Raw genomic sequence first — 21973 nt, forward strand, 5'->3', positions numbered from 1 at the left:
GAAAGGTGATGTGAATATGGTAAAGGAAGGATTCCCACCCCATGAGTGCAGTGGAGTAACTAGACAGTTGATACAAACTAGACAAATAATGAGGACCCAAAAATATCAGTCCATTGGTGTAGCTGAAGAAAAGATATAAAGAGGACAATTAGGAGCAGCCTCAAGCCACACATGCAGTGCTGGAACAAGAATGGGATATGAACTGCATAGCAGGAGCAGCCTGCATCATCTCTTGTGTATGTGTATGTAGAGGGAGAATATGAAAAGGGCATAGGAAAGAAAGTGCATCGTCAGTGACCTGTGTACCTGGGAATGGAGTGTGAATGGGACAAACAGTAAGACCCTTGTATCACCACTAAAGCTGTGTAAATGGAAAGTTGCTGAGGACATGGTGAAGAGGAACCTCCTGCAACCATGGGTACAGTCAGGAATTCATCAGTGCCAAGATGGTAATTCCCACATCATCAGTTCAAAGCTATCACTGAGACATGTATGGAAAGGGGACAAAGAGCAGGAGCCCTCCTTCATCGCTGGAGTGGTGTGACTGTATAGTAATGTGGACTTTGAACCTTAAAGTAGTAGAGTACTGGGCTGAAGAGGTAAACAGTGCAAAGAGGAGGAGCCCTGCTACATCATTGAAATGGTACCTGGACTGGGGACATGAACACGACACTCATGAGTAAGCTAATGCCAGCAGTGCAGTGGTATTGGTGGGCAAGGTATGTGATGAGGCAAAGGCAGGAGCCCTTCACCATCAGTACAGATCAGTACAGTAGGGTGATCAGACAGTAGATGTGGACATGACCGGGAGAAGGAACACCAAACTAACAGGGCAGCAGAAAAACTGGACAGGGCATATGAATGGGGTAAAAAAGCCAGTTTGTCTTCAAGATGGCGTGATTTATAGTCACGGTATCCTAAACCTTCCATCTGCAGTAGATGAATCTGCTTTCCAGAGCCTGAGGTGACTTTCTAGACACTGCTCAGCTAGTTGGTGGAAAGCCAATTCTCCTGCAATCTCGCTCAGAGCCTATCACATGTCTCATAACATATATCACTGAGCACTGTGAAAGCAGAGGCCTTAAATCTGCAGACACTGTAATTGTCCAAGATAACTACCTTGATAGAGATAGGCATGATGGTTACATGTGGGAACATCTCTGACTAATGTGGAAACCAAGTCAGTGACCCAAATCCAGCCCAAGTGAGAGGAGTGACTGAAAGTCTTCATGGTTACAGTCTGGCAGCCTTGACAAATTGAGTTCCAGCAGCAAAGAGAAGGGCTCACAGAGCGACCCCTGCTGCAACTAGCACCTTATTGACGTTTCTACAGCCACAGCCAGGAAATCAATGGACTATGAACACTAAATTATCCTCTTACCCTGGACGTGATCCCCTCAGGCCTCACTGCAGGATGTTAGCTCCATGACTTGCAGTAACTACACCGTTCCCAGCTGCTTCTCCTTTGGCTCGGGGAATTCAGAGGCCTCCTTGAGTTCAAGGTTGTGAACCTGACATTCGAAAGAAGTACTGTGTTCACCATGGAGCCATCTAGTCAGCAGCTGTCTCTCTCCCTGTGTGGCTATGCTACTTTACACCCACCAAAGGTAAAATACACTGAAAAAGATAAGCCAAATCAATTTTAATGGATAGAAACTCTAAACTTCTTGACAAAATTTAACAAGTAGGTGTGTCATGCTGAAGGAATAAAGGAGAGGAAATGAGTCTGGGAGGAGTAGGAGATAAGTTTGAGGAGTGTGAACACGATTCAGCAGGCCACCTGCAGGAGCTGTGCATTTCCTGCACTGCACAGAGTGCCTGGGGACTGGGGGGTAGGGTGGTGACAGTCTGGTCCATGTCCTCTCCAACGTGCAAACCTCCCATGCTGTGGGTGCCAGAGGGAGCACTGCTTTCTGAGCCCTCTTCTCACAGGGGGACATTTTCCATGGGGTGGGGTAGGATCTTTTCCAGTTAATTCTCCTAGAGACAGTGGTGTGACCTTCTCACTCACTCCCATGGGACGAACTGTTAAGAGGATGCTTTTCTAGAACTATTCCTGCTTCAGAGAGCCCAGCACTGATAGATATGTTTTCTAGGTCTCTCATGCAGACGGCAGTATTCCATGTGTTTCCTTCCTCTGCTGACAACACAGTGCAGGGACAAGTTCACTGAATAATGGCAAGTTTTGGAAGGTCTGTCCCTGCTCTCTGTGAACAGCCATCCTGATAGCTGCAGCTCCGTGCAGGGGCAACACTTGGTCACACCCTCCAAAGCCAGGATTGCTGGCCCATGTGTACATCCTGGTGTGGAAGGTCAGTCACACTCTCTGAGACTTCTTCAAACTACTGCTCTTCCCAGCCCACTGATGTCCAGGGGCAAATCTGTCGTGACAGACAGTGCTTTTCAGGATCAGTCTGTCTTCAGGCCTGAAAGTCTTCAGGAACATAAACAAAATCCAGACCACAAAACACCACTTCATTAGAACAAAGTTTTTCTTCATGCCTTGTCACAAGTGTAAGTTCATGATACAGCCTTTCCTCTAAGTCAGCCAGGCAACTGCTTGGCTAGCTGTCTGCTGAGCAGCCCGGCACCAAAGAATAGACAAGAGTCACACACAGTAACTATGCTATTCACCTAGCTTTTATTGTAGGTTCACTCAAAGTAGAACATCAACATACATTAATATCCTACTCACACTCTAACAATCTAAGATAAATATAACACGCACACACACAGCAATCAATGGGGAGTAATGAACCTGAGTCCCAGAGTCTCAGCCTGCAGGTCTGGGAGCCATCAAGGTGGGCAAGGAAGTCATCAGCATCTTTCAAGAAAGGATTTCCAGACTCAGGTGGGCAGCAGGGCAGGAGAAGACCCCAGTCCAGCAGGGCAGAGCCTCCAGAAGCTGATGCCAAGGGAGATCAGCATAGCATGGAGCACCACTCTGGTGTGTGGAGCTCAGCTATCTCAGCAGTGGTCTGGAACTTGCCTCAGTTATACCTCGAAAGTAGTGTATTCTACTCTTCTGGGTCTTTTCAACAAACATCCTGGTACCCCTGATGCCAAGTGGGGCATGTGCCCAGGAACCTATGCATTGTCCTGCTCTGCAGAAATGGCTGTTCTGATCACAAGTGCAGATATTTTGGATGTGTCTCCTTGCCAGATGTCTTTGCTCTGACTTACATAGTTTCCCTCTTGAACCAAAGTATCATGGTTGACTGGCAACCATCTTGGTTGACATGAGTGACTCCACGTTGTTTTATATATTATATACTATCTTGACCAGATGAGTACCATTTTGTTGGTCCTGCTCTCCACATACCTGCCTACGTTTCATAAGGCCTCCCCTTTCTTCCTTCCAGTGATTTGTGTTGCTTCTTCCCCCACACTGTTGCCCTAGATTTCAGTTCCATTAAATGTCTAAGTACAGATACAATGAGTTCATACTACACAACCATTTTCACAGGACTTTGGATATTATAGGAGGAAGTTTCACAGATCAGGACCTGTTGGAAAACCTGTAATTTCCCAGGTAAGTTTCATTCATGTACACATTCATTCTACAAACATTTCTTTAGTATAAACTATGCTAGGACACTGTTTGAGGTAGAGGTGAGAAGTGCATATTGTAGGTAGGGAGTTAAAAATTAATAAAGAACTCAGTGCTTCCATCATAATCATTGCTATAAGTTAGAGAAATGAAGTTTAAAAATCTCAACAAAATGAAATACCCTTAAATGTTTTTCTGGACAAACACAATCATTCTTTGCAAATATATGTTATTAGTGGATATTTGGTGGGCGGAGGGATTATTTAATAAAATTATTTTTTAAAAGATGTTTTAAAAAACAAAATAAGTTAAAATTTGAATTATTTACATTTGCAGGGTTTTTAAACCACATTTACAGTAATTATTCAGGCATAATTCCTACATTTATTTGATTTACACACTGACCTTCAAAGCTTCTACTTCAGAGATTTAGTTTTGATTAATTTCTTTGAATTTTGATGAAATTTTTCAGACAGGGTGCAATCTTCCCCATCCATATATAATTGAAATGATTTCAATGGCTTTCACATGTGACTTAATATAGAATGATTTAGTCTCACACAGCCTTTGCCCTTAACATATATGCTGTTCCTTTGTAGCCTATTACCCTGTGACACTCAGGAAAAATCTGATTTTGTACATTTGTGAAATTATTTTTTCTTCTCTGAAAATATTTAGCATTCTTTATCTCTGAAATTCAAAATGTTAACCATTTACCTTCATATTTTGGACACTTTTTGTTAATTTTGTTTTGACCATCACAAGACATTTTCATCTGATATTCATGTTTTTCTTCAGCTCAAGAAAACTTTATTCCCCTCTCTAAATATCACTTTCTTCCATTAGTGCAGGAATTTTCTTTCAAGCATGCCTGTAATGTACATATTGGACTCCATTCTCTGTCTTTAGTATCCATCTGTTTTTCTTGGGCTGCTATCACATAGCTTTTAGGATAAAAGAGCTTATACCTTGAATAGTCCCATGTATACTATAAAGGTCGAGCCATGGTGCATCACTCCTGAGTGAAATTTTCTGCCTCCCTTCATGATTTTTTTCAGTTGATAAATGATTTTCTCAAAAGTGTGACTCCTTCAAGTACAGTTTATGTCCTGGGAACAGCCTGTGCACCCATCAGCAGTTTTTGTCATCAGCAGCCATCTTTCCCTCCCTTCTAATGTACCATTACAGCAAAATTGTGCAAGTCATTAAAAAAGGCAAAGTTTTCCAATCTTCTTTTTTCATAGAGCTCTGGGGTGCCAACCTTATTTCTTTCAATAGGAAGCTTTAAGGTGTCTCTGATGAAGATGACCACTGATAAAGCTGCTGGAAGGATTAAAGAGTTAATACAAGTAAAATGCTCAGGACAGAGGATGACACCTGATCAGTGCTCTGCATTCCCAGAGACTGGATTGTCCACCCCACCTGATGGCACACTTTGTAGGGTGCCCTTGATAACTATGAAGTCATAAAAATCAGGAGTGCCTCACAGAGGTCATGGCTTTGGCCTTTTGGATGAGTGCCAAACCACCTGGGCCTCATCCCCACTAGGCCTCTTACTGTCTCTATGGCCCTGGGGGAGTTAATTCTCCTGCCTGGCCTTTCACATCTCAGGTTACAGGAAGATCTCCTCTGCAAGCCAGGGTTCTCATTCTCAAGTTTCTGAGGGTCTGCACACCCAGCCACAGGTATTACCACATACCCATCAAAATGGCTGACATCCAGAATGCTGATGACAGTACACAATTCTACTCCACAGTCAGCTACCTTCAGTCCACCCAAGCAGATGAGCAGTGGCTCTTGCAGACAGTACTGGAAGAAGGCCCTATTGAGGCCATGATCACTTGGGTCACGAACTATGTGAATGGTGGAGCAGCCAAATATCTATCATTAAGTTCAGGCATCCATGCAAATGTGGTGGGGGGGCAGGTCTTGTCACAGGCAGGCTTATAAGACATCCAGGTCTGGTGGTGGTGCAAGAACCCAAGGGCCATCAAGCTTCTACACAGACACAACAGTGGTACACTCACCTCATGTAAGGTCTTTCCTCATACTTAATAAATTAATAGATTTTATTCTTTTGAATATTGGGAGGTTTACCGATAAATTGAGTAGAAAGAGTTTCCATATACCCACTTCACAGTTGTTCAAAATGATGACCCAATATTGATACATTATTGCTAAATCCATACTTTAGGATTAACTCTGTGTGTTGTGAATTCTATGTGTTTTTACAAATGTATAATGACATGTATCCACCATTATAATATCATACAGAATAGTTTTACTTCCCTACAAATCCTTACTGCTCTGCTTATTCATCCCTCCCCTGTCCCTTACCTGGCTGAAGTTTTCACTGACTCCATAGATTTGTTTTTTTCCACAATGTCATATCATTGGAATCATACAGTATGCAGACTTTTCAGATTGTGTTTTTTTCAGTTAGTAATATACATTTAAGGTTCCCATGTGGATTTTCATATCTTGATAGTTCACTTTCTTTTATTGCTGAATAATATTCTACTGTGAGGATGTATGATAATTTGTTTAAGCATTTGTTTATTGAAGGACATCTTGATTACTTCCAAGTTCTGGCAATTATGAATAGAGCTTCCACAAATATGCAGGTTCTACCTTCATGTGCAGGTTTTAGTGTGGATACATATTTTCAGATTATTTGGGTAAATACAAAAGAACACAATTGCTGAATCATATGATATGGTAAGAGTATGTAAGAAACTGACAAACTGTGTTTCAGAGCAGTTATTCTATTTTGCATCCCTACAGCAATGAATGAGACTTTCCATTGTTCCATGTCCTCTCTGGAATTTCATGTCATCAGTATTCTAGATTTCAGCCATTTTCATGGGTATGTAGTGATATCTTATTATTATTGTTGTTGGCAGTCCCTAATGGCTAATGGTGATGAGCATCATGTCATGTGTTTACTCACTATCTGTACACTTTCTTTAGTGAGGTATCTGTTCAGAGCTCTTACCCATTTTTTAGGTTTTTTTCTTATTGTTGAGTTATATCTTGGATACAAGTTCTTTATCAGGTATGTGTTCTGAATATATTTTCTCCCAGTGTGTGACTCATATTTTCATTCTCTTGTCTGTAGCTTTTTGTTTGCTTGTTTAAAGATTTTATTTATTTATTTTTAGAAAGTGGGGAGGGAGGGAGAAAGAGAAAGAGAGAAACATCGATGTGCAAGAGATACATCCATCAGTTGCCTGTCACATACCCCCAACTGGGGACCTCACCTGCAACCCAGGGAATGTGCCCTGACTGGGAATCGAACCAGCAACCTTTTGGTTGTCAGGCCAGCACTCAGCCCACTGAGCCACACCAGCCAGGGCAATTATCTTAGCTGTGGCTTTTTACAAACAGCTTTATTGAGGTAATATTGACATATGAAGAACTGCACACATATACTTTAATGAGTTTGGTTATATGCAAAGTGCTTTGCTACCATCATCACAGTTGAGGTAATCCAACAACTCCTAGAGCTTCCTTGTGTCACTTTTTGTTAAATTCATAGCTAAGTATTTATTTTCAGCTGATGATAATGTAAATACTATTGTGTTTTTAATTTCAAATTCAATTGTTTGTTGTTGGTGTTTAGGAAAGCAATTGAATTATATATTAACTTTGTATCCTGAAACCTTACTATAGTCACTTTACAGTTCCAGGAGTTTTTGTTGTTCATTCTTTGGGATTTTCTATATGGGAAATTATGTCTTCTGCAAACAAAGACAGATTTATTTCTTCCTTCCAAATCTGTATACGTTAATGATGTTATTTTCTAGCATTAAGGATGCCTTTTCATGTCATTCTAGCATTAACTATGACTTCCAGTACAATGATGAATAGGAGTAACAAAAGCAGACATCCTTGCCGTGTTCTTGATCTTAGTGAGAAAACATCTCATTTATCACCACTAAGTGTCATGTTAGCGGTAGGTTTTTATAGATGATGTGTTTAAAACTGAGGCAGTTCTCTTCTATTAGTTTTCTGTGAGTTTTTATCATAAATGATTGATAGATTTTGTTAAGTGCTTTTATGCATCTATTCAGTGATATATATTTTTTCATTATTTAGCCTGTTGATATGATGGATTATATTAATTGATTATCAAATATTGAACCAGCCTTGTGTACCAAGAATAAATATCACTTGGCCATGGTGTATTACTCTTTTTATACATTGTTCTATTATAGTTTTGTAATTTCTGGATTTCATTTGCTAATATTTTGTTGATGAATTTTACATCTACACTCATGAGAGATATTGGTCCATAGTTTTGTCCTTTCTTATAATATCTTTGTTTGCTTTTGGTATTTGGGGTAATTCTGGCCTTGGAATGAGTTAGGAAGTATTTACTGCTTCTGTTTTTTGAAAGGGATTTTAGAGAATTGATACAATATTATTTTTTCCTGAAATGTTTGTTAGAATTCACCAGTGAAAGCATCTGGGCTTGGTGTTTTCTGTTTGAGGAGGACATTAATTATTGATTCACTCATACCAAGCATTTTTCTTGGATCACAAGGGACTGAAGCTAGAAACCAACCACAAGGGAAAAACTCAAAACACTCAAAATCATGGAGATTGAATAGCATGCTATTAAACAATGAAAGGGTCAAGAATGAAATTAGGGAAGAAATCAAAAAGTTTCTGGAAACAAACGAAAATGAACTCATGACAACCCAAAACTTATGGGAAACAGTGAAGGCAGTCTTGAAAGGGAAGTTCATAGCAATACAGGCCCACCTAAAAAAGACAGAAACATTCCAAACAAACAACCTAATCCTATGTCTACAAGAACTCGAGGAACAACAACAAAGACAGCCCAGATCAAGCAGAAGGAAGGAAATAACCAAGATCAGAGCAGAATTAAATGACATAGAGACTAAAAGCACAATTACAAGGATCAATGAACCCAAGAGCTGGTTCTTTGAAAAGGTAAACAAAATCGACAAGCCTTTAAGCAGACTGATCAAGAAAAAAAGAGAGAAGACCCAAATAAACACAATCAGAAAGAGGAGAGATTACAACTGACACCACAGAAATACAAAGGATTGTAAGAAATTACTATGAAGAACTGTATGCCAAGAAATTTGAAAACCTAGGTGAAATGGACAAATTTCTAGAAAAATATAATCTTCCAAAACTCAATGAAGAAGAAGCAAAAAAGTCTGAACAGACGAATAATAGCAGATAAAAATTGAAGCAGTAATCAAAAAACTCCCGACACACAAAAGTCCAGGTCTGGATGGTTTCACAGGAGAATTCTACAAAGCATTTAAGGAAGAGCTAACCCCTGTCCTTCATAGATTATTCCAAAATCTCCAGAATGAGAGAGGACTCCCAAACTCTTTTTATGAAGCCAGCATCATCCTAATCCTAAAACCAGATAAAGACACAACAAAGAAAGAAAACTGCAGACGAATATCACTGATGAAGATAGATGCTAAAATCCTCAACAAAATATTGGCAAGCCACATCCAACAATACATTAAAAAAATAACACACCAGCCCTGGCTGGCGTAGCTCAGTGGATTGAGCGTGGGCTGGGAACCAAAGTGTCCCAGGTTCGATTCCCAGCCAGGGTACATTCCTGGGTTGCAGGCCAGAACCCCCAGCAACCGTACATTGAATCTCTCTCTCTCTCTCTCTCTCTCTCTCTCTCTCTCTCTCTCTCTCTCTCCCCCCCTTCCTTCCTTCCCTCTCTAAAAATAAATAAATAAAATCTTAAAAAATAAGGATTAAGAAGAAGAAAAAAAAAATAACACACCAAGACCAAGTGGGATTGATCCCAGGGATGCAAGGATGGTTCAATATTCACAAATAGGTAAATGTAATACATCACATAAACAAAAGCAAAGATAAAAATCACATGATCATATCAATAGATGCAGAAAAAGTATTTGATAAGGCACAGCACCAATTTATGATGAAAACAATCAGCAAAGTGGGAATACAGGGAGCATTCCTCAACATAATAAAGGCCATATATGAGAGACCTACAGCCAGCATCATACTTAATGGGCAAAAGCTAAAATCTTTTCCACTAAGATCAGGAAAAAGACAAAGTTGTCCACTTTCACTACTTCTATTCAATATAGTATTGGAAGTTTTAGCCACAGAGGTCAGACAAGAAAAGGAAATAAACGACATCCAAATTGGAAAGAAGGAAACAAAACTGTCATTGTTTGCAGATGACATGATATGTATGTAGAAAATCCTGTAGACTCTGCCAAAAAACTGCTTGACCTAATAAATGAATTTGGCAAAACAGCGGGATACAAAATCAATATCCAGAAATCAAAGACATTTTTGTATACCAACAATGAAACAGCAGAAGCAGAAATCAAGAAAAAAATCCCATTCAATATAGCAAAAAGAAAAATAAAATACCTAGTAATAAATCTAACCAAGGCGGTAAATGACCTGTATGCAGAAAACTACACAATGCTGAAGAAATAAATCAACGAAGACAGAAAAAAATGGAAACATATACCATGTTCATGGATTGGAGGAATTAACATCATCAAAATGTCCATACTGCCCAAAGCAATTTACAGATTCAATGCAATACCTATTAAAGTACCAATGGCATATTTCACAGACATAGAACAAACACTTCCAAAATTTATATGGAACCATAAACAGCCCCGAATAACTGCTGCAATTTTGAGAAAGAAAAGCAAAGTAGGACGGATCACAATACCTGATACCAAACTGTATTACAAGGCCACTGTAATCAAAACATCCTGGAACTGGCATAAAAACAGGCACATGGACCAATGGAACAGAACAGAGCACCCAGAAATCAACCCAAGTCTCTATGGTCAATTAATATTTGACAAAGGGGGAAGCAACATAAAATGGGTAATAACAGCCTCTTCCACAAATGGTGGTGGGAGAACTGGACAGCTATGTGCAAAAAATTGAAACACCATGCACAAAAATAAATTCAAAGTGGATAAAAGATGTATATGTGAGCCATGACACTATTGAAGTCCTAGAGGAGAACATAGGCTGGAAAATCTCAGATATTACATGCAGCAACATTTTTACTGATATGTCCCCTAGAGCAAGAGACATAAAGGAAAGAATAAACAAATGGGATCTCATCAAAATAAAAAGCTTCTGCACAGCTAAAGAAAACAGTATTAAAATAAAAAGAGAACCAACTGTATGGGAAAACATATTTGCCAATGATACCTCAGACAAGAGTTTAATATTCAAAATATATAAAGAACTTACACAACTCCACTCTAAGGAGACAAGCAACCCAATTAAAAAATGGGCAAAGGACTTGAACAGACACTCCTCTCCAAGGAGGAAATACAGAGGATCCAGAGACACATGAAAAGATGCTCAATGTCACTAGCTCTCAGAGAAATGCAAATTAAAACCACAATGAGATACCACTTCACACCAGTTAGAATGGCCATCATAAAAAAAAAGCAACAAACAAGTGTTGGAGAGACTGTGGAGAAAAAGGTACCTTAGTGCATTGTTGATGGGATTACAGACTGGTACCACCACTATGGAAAACAGTATGAAATTTTCCCAGAGAACGAAAAATGGAACTGTTGTTTGCCCCAGAAATTCCACTGCTGGGACTATATCCTAAGAACCCTGAACCACCAATCCAAAAGAACCTATGCACCCCAATGTTCATAGCAGCACAATTTACAATAGCCAAGTGTTGGAAGCAACTTAGGTGCCCATCAGTAAATGAATGGATCAAAAAACTGTGGTACAGGTCACTTCCGGCAAGATGGAGGAATAGGTGGACGCACCGTACCTCCTCGCACAACCAAGAACAGAGCAACAATAATTTACAACAATGATTTGCAGTCATAATATCAGAACTGTCAGAGGATTTATCTAAATGGAAGACGGACAGCCTAGAAGTTGAAGTAGACCCGTACATCCAGACTGGTAGGGGACTATGAGCCGAGCAAGCAGGCGTGGGGCTGGCGCGGGTCGCAGGCGCGCGGAGGTCGGGGGAAATTTGGCGCAGAATCGGCGTGACAGCAATCCAGGACGCAGGAGCGAGTGCAGTGGTGTAGCGGTGATCCCTGAGTACGCAAGCGGCGGCTGGGGGAATCAGTGGGGCAGCGACTGGGGATCAGGGCAGAGCTCACAGCCCAGAAGCCCAGGGAAGTGTCTGACTCCAGGGGAACGGAAGGGTCGCCATTGATCCCTCCTGTCCCCGCTCCCGCCCCTGCCCCCACATATAACGTCACAAGCTAGCGACTGGGGTGCCCAGCACCGGTGAACACCTAAGGCTCCGCCCCCCACCGTAACAAGAGCGACCAGACCGGAGAAAAAATAAATAAATAAGTAAAATAATAGGAGAGACGGGGAAAGACGTAAGATATGTTTCCAGCAGAACAGATCAGACCCCCAGGACTCATCCTTTTGAGTGACCAAGAAATAGCCAATCTATCAGATGCACAGTTCAAAACACTGGTGATCAGGAAGCTCACGGAACTGGTGGATTTTGGATCCAAATTACATGAAAAAATGCAGATTACCATAAAAGGGATGCAGGAAGACACACGGAGAAGAGCCAATTGTGAAAGGAAGGAATCTGAATCTCAAAACAACACAGTGGACCAGAAGGAAGATAGAAGCAACCAAGCAGGAGAGCATGATGAAATAAGAATTCAAAAAATCGAAGAAAAGCTTAAGACCATCGAGGACACCTTTAAACGTTCCAACATCCGAATTATAGGGGTACCAGAAGGGGAAGACCAACAAGTGGAAAAGTTATTTGAACAAATAATAAAGGAGAACTTCCCCAATCTGGCAAAGGGAACAGTCTTCCAAGAAATCCAAGGAGCGCAGAGAGCCCCAAAGAAGTTGGACCCAAGAAGAAACACACCAAGGCACATCATAATTACATTAGCCAAGGTAAAAACGAAGGAGAGAATCCTAGAAGCAGCAAGAGATAAGGGGACAGTAACCTACAAAGGAGTTTCCATCAGACTGTCAGCTGATTTCTCAAAAGAGACCTTACAGGCAAGAAGGGGCTGGAAAGAAATATTCCAGGTCATGAAAGACAAGGACCTACATCCCAGATTGCTCTATCCAGCAAAGCTCTCATTTAGAATGGAAGAGAAGATAAAGTGCTTTTCAGATAAGGTCAAATTAAAGGAGTTCATCATCACCAAGCCCTTACTTTATGAAATGCTAAAGGGACTTATCTAAGAAAAGAAGATAAAGAAAAGACATGTATAGTAAAAGGACAGCAAACTCACAATTATTAACAACCACACCTAAAGCAAAACCAAAAGAAACTAAGTAAACAACTAGAATAGGAACAGAACCACAGAAATAGAGGGCACAAGGGGGGGCTAGCAGTAGGGATGGGAGGAGGAGAGAGGGGGAAAAGGTATAGAGAATAAGTAGCACAGAATGTAGGTTGAAAATAGATCGGGGGAGGGCAAGAATAGTACGGGAAATGTAGAAGCTAAAGAACTTATAAGTATTACATATGGACATGGACTAAAGGGGGGGAAGGTGGGTGGGAGAGGGGGCACAGGGGGGAGGGGAGTGAAGGGGGAAATGGGACAACTGTAATAGCATAATCAATAAAATATATTAAAAAATAAATAAATAAATAAAACAAATACTTTGGTCATATAAAAAAAAAACTGTGGTACATTTACACAATGGAATTCTATGCAACAGAAAGAAAGAAGGAGCTCCTACCCTTTGCAACAGCATGGGTGGAACTGGAAAGTATTATGCTAAGGGAAATAAGCCAGGCAGTGAAAGACAAAGACCATATGATCTCACCTTTAACAGGAACTTAAACAACAAAACAAAGAAACAAGCAAAATATAACCAAGGACACTGAAATAGAGAACAGGCTGACAGTGTCCAGAGGGCAGAGGGAAGGGAATTTCAGAGGAATTTCAGGGGAAAGGGGAAGGGTTTATAGGAACAAGTATAAAAGATACATGGACAAAAACCAGGGGCAGGTGGAAATGGGAGGGAGGTGGGGAGGGCTGGGTGGGTGGGCTGGGATGGGAGTGAAAGATAGAAAATTGTACTTGAGCAACAATTAAAATGAATTTTTTTAAAAAACTGTATTTTAAAAGAAGAAAAATTGATTCAATTTATTTGATATATATGTAACTATTCAGATATATGTTTCTCTTTGAGTGAATTTTGGTGAATTGTGACTTTTAAGAAATTTGTCAATCTCACCTAGGCTATCAAATTTGTGAGCGGAGAGTTGTTCATAATATTTAATTATCCTTTTAATGTCTATGCGATCAGTAATAATGTCACCTCTTTCACTTCTAATACTAGTTATTTCTGTCATGTTTTCCTTCTTAGTCGATCTGGCTAGAGGTTTACTAATCTTATTGATTTTGTTAAAAGAACATGCTTTTTGTTTAATTGTCTCTACCTTTTTACTATATTAATTTTCATTGGTTGCAGCCCTAATTTATTATTTGTTTTTTTCTGTTTATTTTGTATTTGACTTGCCCTTTTTATAGTTTTAAGAAGGAAGCTTACATTAATTTTATATCTTTATTTTTTCTGATATATGTATTCAATGCTGGAAATTACCCTTATGCACCACTTTCATTGCATCCCATACATTTTAATCAGTTGAATTTTCTTTTTTTAATTGAAATATTTTCATTTCTCTTGAATCTTTTTCTTTGACCCATGTGTAATTTAGAAGTGTGTCATTTCATCTTCAAGTATTTTGGGTATGTCTTAGTCCATTTAGGCTGTTATAGCAGAATGCCATGTCTAGGTGGCTTATAAAACAGACATTTGTCACAGTTTTGGAGACTGGAAACTCCAAGAAAAAGGTGCCAGCAGATTCATTGTCTGGTAAAGGCCTGCTAACAGTTTCCTAGATGGCAATCTTCTCACTGAGTCTTCATATGGCTGAAGGTTCAAGGAAGATCTCTGTGGTCTTTTTTGTAAGGGTCCCAACCCTATGCATGAGGAGTCCACCCTCATGACCTAATTGTCTCCCAAAGGCCCCACCTCACCTCTTAATACCATCACATTGTGGGTTAAGATTTCAGCATATGAATTTGGGGGAATGTAAACATTAAGTCTGTAATAGGGGGTTTCCATTTATCTTTCTGTTACTGAGTTCTAGCTTAATTGCTTTGTGGTCTGACAGCATACTTTGTATGTTTTCTAGTCTTTTAAATTTGTTTGGGTATGTTTTATTATCTAAAATATGGTCTATCTTGGTGAATGTACCATGTAATTTTGAGAGCAATGTGTAATCTGCTGTTGTTGAATGAAGTATTCTATAAATGTGTATTAGATCCATTGTATTGATGGTGATGTTCAATTCAACTGTGTCCTTGCTATTATTCTACCGGTGGTATCTGTCCATTTCTGATGGAGGGACATTGACATTTCCAGTTATAGTCATACATCCATCTGTTTCTCCTGGTAGTTCTATCATTATTTTTAACCTTATGTTTTGTGACGCTCTCTTTTTAGGCACATCCACAGTAAAAATATTTATGTATTCTTGGAGAATCAGCTCTTTTATCAATATGTAATGTCCCTCCTTGTCTCTCATAATATTCCTTACTCTGCAAAGACTAGGAGAGTAATTTTCTTTTTTTCGTGGGGCATCAGACTTTTGAGAAAAACTCTGTCAAATTACAAGTTGACCACTTAGGTAAGGGAACAGGGATGTCATTGAATACAAATAAATGAAATTACAATCTTTACAAAAATAGTTTAGAAAAGTCACTAAGCAAACAAAATGACTATAATCTGTAACAGTAACAAATCTGTGGGGGAAGGAGAAGCTTATTTTAAAAGTTTCCACATTATAATATATAAAATGCTTAAGTTTCAATACAAAGTGTGTAAGTATTTTTGTGTGTGTGTGTATTTTTGTGTAAAAAATAAAATTAACATCAACTTTTCAAACTCTTAGAAGCCCACAGGTTGAAATTAGTAGAAAAACACTTTAAGTTATATGTTTTGAATATGTTCAAAGTGCTAAAAGATATCATGGAAAAAGAACTAAAGGAGACTAGAATAACAACGTTATACTAAAATAACAATGTTAATGTAAATAGAGAACATCAATAAAGAGATAGAAATCATAGAAAGGAACCAAATGGCATTCTGAAGTTGAAAAGTACAACCACTGAAATGACAAAAATATCTCTAGAGAGGTTCAACTATAGATCTGATGAAGCATAAGAAAGATTAAGATAAATCAATGGGAATTATCAAGAAAGTAAGAATGAAGGAAAAGAAACACAGCCTAAGAGGCTTGTGAGACACCACCAAGTGAACCAACATACACATAATCTGAGGCCCAGCAGAGACAAGATACCATACTAGGCCAGAGATAATATTTGAAGAAATAATGGCAGAAACCTTCCCAAATTTGTTGACAAGCATGAGTCTACTACATATCTGAGAATTTCAACAAATTCTAAGTAGGATAAATGCCAAGAGATCTACTTTGAGGCACATTATAATCAACTTGTTCAATATGTCATCCCAATGCCCTCTGGCATCCATGGTTTCTCATGAGAAACTGGCTTTAAATCTTTTTGAGGATCCCTTGTAAGTGATATATTAACTAGTTAAAAACAGGGTAAGAAAGATCTTAGTCAATGTCAAACACATTGGATGGGGAAAAATAAAACATCACCACTGCCCCTCCATCAACAATAACTGTTTTGGACAGTGTTTCAGTTACTCTTTTAGGATCTGACTTCCAATATAAACTTGCCCATACCACATGAGGCAACATGGCGAGAAATAGTCTTTCTGCCCTATCTCAGCTACATTTGCATAGACTTAGTCAACAGGGAAGGGAGTTCAGTGAATAGCAATGGTGGTATCATAAAGAATGATGTCAGTGCCTTGACCAATATGGCTCAGTGGGTTGGGCATCATTTCACAAAGTGAAAGGTTGCTGGTTCGATTCCCAATCAGGACACATGCCTGGGTTGCATGTTCAGTCACTGGTCAGGGCACTTGCGAGAGGCCACTGATCAATAATTCTCTCTCATATCAGTGTTTCTCTCCCTCTCTTTCTCCCTTCCTCCTCCTCTCTCTAAAAAATAAATAAATAAAATCGTAAAAAGAAACAATGGTATTAGCAAAGGAAATGCTAGCAAAGATACATGTTTCAGCTAAGATTCTGTTTTTTTTTGTTTTTTGTTTTTTGTTTTTTTTCCATTTAGCGGTCACCAACTTTACTGCTCATGTATCAGACCCAGTTTTGGCCCTTTGACACTCTGCTTACGCTGTTGCATTCATGTGTCCCAATAGCAGCACAACAAGTATAGGATCTGCCAACAGGTGAGGAAACACAAAGTAGCTTTGTTTCTGTTGTTAGCACAGGCCTCTTACTAATATTCTTCCCAAAGTAACTGAATAATTGCGCTTTACTTTGTTAGAGAGAACCTCCTCACCAACTGCATAAATGTTTTGTTCAAATGAGGATTAAAGTAAAAGCAAAGATTTTGCCAAAAATCTCAACAAATAATTAATGTTTTACACATGACATTTGTAAAGTCTATGTTATATGCTTTTATCTCCCCTGCCTGCCCCAATATAGTTTCCATTTTACACATCCCATAACTCCCTATTTTCTGGGCAAAGCAAATTGGTAGAAGGTAACAGACCTAGGAATATGTGTACTTTTTAAAACCTTACAATATTAAGTGTGCTATGCAGACAATAGGGCTGTGGGAATTTTGCTTAAAATTAGGACAAGCTTCCAAATTGTTTGTGCTCTCATTTCTTGCTAATAGAGTACATTTGTATGACCAATGATGCTCTCTGAGAACTTATTAGTCAAAGAAGAATGTGTTTCACTCACAGCCCTAGGAAAGCCTGGCTGTGTCCTGTGATAATTCAAGTGATGTACACCATTGTCCTCTCAGCTTGGGTGCCCATTGCAAAGTTCCTTAATCTTATTGGGTCAATCATTGGGGGGGAAAAGGGAAAACTGTGTACCTTTTGCTTAATGTTGCTGTGAACCTAAAACTAATTATAAAAATAAAATATAAGCCTTGGCTGATGTGGCTCAGTAGATTGACTGCTGGCCTGTGAACCGAAGGGTCACTAGTTCAATTTCCAGACAGGACACATGCCTAGGTTGGGAGCCAGGCCCCTAGTAAGGGGTGCATGAGAAGCAACCACACACATTGATGTTTCTCTCCCTCTTTCTCCTTCCCTTCCCCTCTCTCTAAAAATAAATAAATAAATAATCTTTTTTAAAAGTATATATTTTTAAGAAGAGATTAAATTTTTATTCACATGTCTACAGTTAAGATTAGGAAGAAACTGTACACTAGTCTTTGAGATTGGATTCATTATTTTTAAACCTACCAAAATCTTGACCCATGTATGTCACTTGGTTAAAGTGTTTGTCCAAAGCTGAGTAACTTTCTCCCTTTTGCCAGGCATCATAATTTACATACACTGCCCCAAATAAGAATTTTATCATACATGGGAAAGATTCTTACAGAATCCCTTTGCTCCAATTAACTATGATACAGAACAGAGAGTTAGGAAAAGTCGTAACTTAAACCAGCCTGGGACATGTGGCTAAAATGTGTACATTTCGGTGTGTAAATATAACAGTGGAAGATGGGTGACTACTGCGATGGGCATCTGAAGACACAGAGGAAGTAGCAAAAGGTAGGTGTTTACCCAGCTGACTGCCGTTTCCTAGTGCAGATAGGCTCTATACCTTATTCAGCACTCCAGGCAAGTACATCTTTCACACGTGTGTTCTGGACACTACTATGAGGTGCAAATAGTTAGAATCCAATGAGGAAGTTGACACTGGAAAAGGAATGGGTTAGAGAAAAAGATACAAGAAAGCCTCTAAAAGGAAACACTTAAAAACAGTTTAAACATGAGCAATAAAGGTACAGAAAATAGAATAAAAAGATTCTTTGTGCTGTTTGTTTTGAATGCACTCAGTATACACATCTTTATTCCAGAGCAATTTATTGATTTTTCATTGTTTTTAATTTTTGTACTTAACTTTTAAAAAAATATTTATTTATTTTTAGAGAGGGGAAGGGAGGGAGAAGGAGAGGGAGAGAAACATCAAGGTATGGTTGTTTCTCACATGCCCCCTACTGGGGACCAGACCCCCAACCCAGGCATGTGCCCTGACTAGGAATCAAACCGGCAACCCTTTGAATTGCAGTCAGGTGCTCAACCCACTGAATTACACCAGCCAGGGCACTTGACTTTATTTTATTGTTGCTCAAGTACAGTTGATTCCATTTTGCCCCCCTACCCCAGCCACCTCCTCTTCCCCCGCTTGATCTTACCCCCCTTTGGTGATGTCCATGTGTCATTTATACATGTTCCAGAAAACCCTTACCCCTTTTCCCCCCATTATCCTCTCCCACCTCCCCTCTGGTTACTGTCAGTTTGTTCTTAATTTCAATGTCTTTGGTTGTATTTTGCTTGCTTGCTTTTGTTTTGTTGATTAGTATTCCAGAGCAATTTATACAATAGTTTTTTTTTTAATTATCAACTAGAGGCACTTTGCAGTCAACACCACCAAAACCCCCCACATATAATAATGTTAATTTAAAATGCATTTGTGTGTGTGTACATGTGCACATGTATGTGTGTGAGTAACATATCAGAGAAATAGTGACTACCTACAGAAGTGTATTGTTTAGAGCTCTGAGTCTGCGATTAGGATGGTTAATTTCAAATTCTCAATTTGATTTTCAGACTGGGTGATCTTGAACAAATTATTCCAGCACTCTAAGACCCAGACTCCTAACCATTTATATAGAGATAATAAAAGCACCTAATATAGACAATTTTTGTAAGATTAAAAGACTTAATTCATGTGAAGGATGTGGGACCACGCTTGGCATATAGTAATCAGCAGTTACTGCTGTAACTTTAATGACTACTCTTTATGATTATTGAAAGGCAAATACAGTCACATGAAATGATGGCATGTTCCTGAGAATCAACTGCAAAACTGCTTCTTTCTCTGGGTCTCTCTATTGTCCAAAAATCTTGGTAGTAAATATCAAATAAACAGAAATGGTACAGCAAAGGCAGAGCAGAGCGAGAGAGCAAGAGAGGGAGAGAGAGAAGCTTTCCCCTCAATTCTGATTTGTAAATCAGAACTCTTCCTGTAAATCCCACAGGAAGAGAGGAGAAAAACTGGAGCACACAGTCAGGGACCTGCACCAATCCATGCCTGCAGCCCAGCCTCCCCCTGTGGTTTTCTGACCTCTGGACATTGATGTTCCTCCTGCTTTTGGCTCTGATTTGTTCTGCGAGGCAAAGCGACTGTGTCGTATCCATGAAAACAGGTTCCCAAGTCAACAGCTGGGACTTCCTCAAGGTTCCTGATGTCTATGCAATGCTTTTCAATTTCATGGTAAGTGTCAGTTTTCATCAGTTCAAATGTCCACATGGCATGACTTAAAGATATGCAACCACCTCCTTACCAGATACTTCTAATTAGACAGAGGTCTTGGGTGAGGAGGTAGCCCTTAATTACTTCTGAGGTGATCAGGAGAAATCACACTTGATTATACATTGTGCACTGGCTTCAGGAAGCTCAGAGCCAGCATTTACTGCCACATGGCTTCTGGGAGGCAGGTTCCTTTTCCTGAAAGAGGCTTCATCTCCCTCCACTCAGCTTCTTCAAGTCCCCTCCTCCCCCTTTATTTCAGGGTGTGCAGACAGCCAGGGACCTTGCTTTGCATTATGAGTGGACCACCAACCAAGCCGAGTGCCAGTGCTGCACAGTCCTAGAGATACTCAACAGTTAAAATGAAGAAGAAACACAGGTGTCAGACATCCCGAATTAGAAATTGTTAGAAAAAGTCACAAGGATAGACATTATGGTTAAAAGTATGGACCCTGAGAAAGCAGATGCCTACTAAGAAGGGCTCCTGGTGACTAACTGGGATAAAATTGAAGAAACAGGGCCTAGCAGCCATTTCTACACAGGGGTCTCTCACACAAACTGCATGTAAGGGAGAAGCCTGTACTAAACTGCTGCCTCTGGCACTGAACTGCCCACCCACTCTGTGTTCCTGCCCTCTGAGCCAGCCCTTATAAAGGAGTTCCTGGAATCTTATTTCAATCAATAAGATTTTGGCTTTCTCCATCCAATCAGCTGTACAAATATATCCCTATCTTCACTGGCCAATCGGAGTGGCTCCATTCTAACCTATCAGGACAGTGCATTTTTGGACACATTATGAGGTTTTGAGTCCTCATTTGCATGAGGACAAATGATTTAGGGATCAGGGATAGGGATTTCTCTCACACAAACTATATAAGTCAGCTCCCCTCTGGCTCTGGAAGTGCACTTTCATTTTCCATTGAGGCTGAAGACTGCATCACTGGAGCTGAAACACAGAAACACTGAAGACATCTCACCAGAGCTGAGTGAACGGATGTAGGGGCAGAGCAGAGTGCCCTGGACAAGACTGGATCAGGTAGAGCAGACTAGAGTTGTGCTGGTGGTAAAGGACTCTAAGCATGACTGAGCAGAACATAAGCACCATTAACAGTAGAATGAATGACTAGTATTTGTACGCATTTGCATTGCACTGCTAGTCTACAGGGTGCACCATACAAATTGGGACTGGTTGCTAATGAGCAAAACACATCCTGAAATCTGTAAAATAATTAAGAGGAAACTGTAGCAAACCAGTAAAACCAAGAAGGCAGGAAGAAAACAGAACAAGAAACTCACCTCTGTGTAAAATAATCCCTTAAACACCCCCCCTTCCCTATCTTGGTTGTCAATTGGTTACAATTATAAAAGGAGAAAATAAACAGTTCTCTGTGGTCTTTGATAACTGCCATACAGTGAGATTTATCCTGTTGGAATCATAAAACAATGCCAAATCACATGAGAACTGGCTCAAAACACCCCATGTTGCACCATTAATTAGAATTTTATAGTTTTCTTCATACAGATCTTATGTATACTGTTATATTTATATCAAAGTATTTTAATTTGGGGAATGCTAATATACTGTTTTAATTTCAAATTATACTTCATCACTGGTATATAGGATCATAGTTGACTTTGTATATGAGTTATTCACAACATAACAATGTTTTGGTCAATGATACACTACCTATATGCTGGTGGTGCCATAAGATTATAATGGAGCTGAACTGTCACTAGATGTCTCCAGTAGACAACCTGATGTTGTAGTACAATACATTACTCATGTGTCCATGGTGATGCTGGTATAAACCTTCTGAGTTGCCTGTCATATAAAAGTATAGCACATACAATTATGTGTAGCACGTAGTACTTGATAATAATAATACATGACTGCTACTCATTTATCTACTTACTATACTATACTTTTTAGTGCTATTTTGGAATGTACTATTTCTGCTTATTAAAAAAAT

This window comes from Phyllostomus discolor, chromosome X, assembly GCF_004126475.2.
Source record: "Phyllostomus discolor isolate MPI-MPIP mPhyDis1 chromosome X, mPhyDis1.pri.v3, whole genome shotgun sequence".
Classification (NCBI taxonomy): domain Eukaryota; kingdom Metazoa; phylum Chordata; class Mammalia; order Chiroptera; family Phyllostomidae; genus Phyllostomus; species Phyllostomus discolor.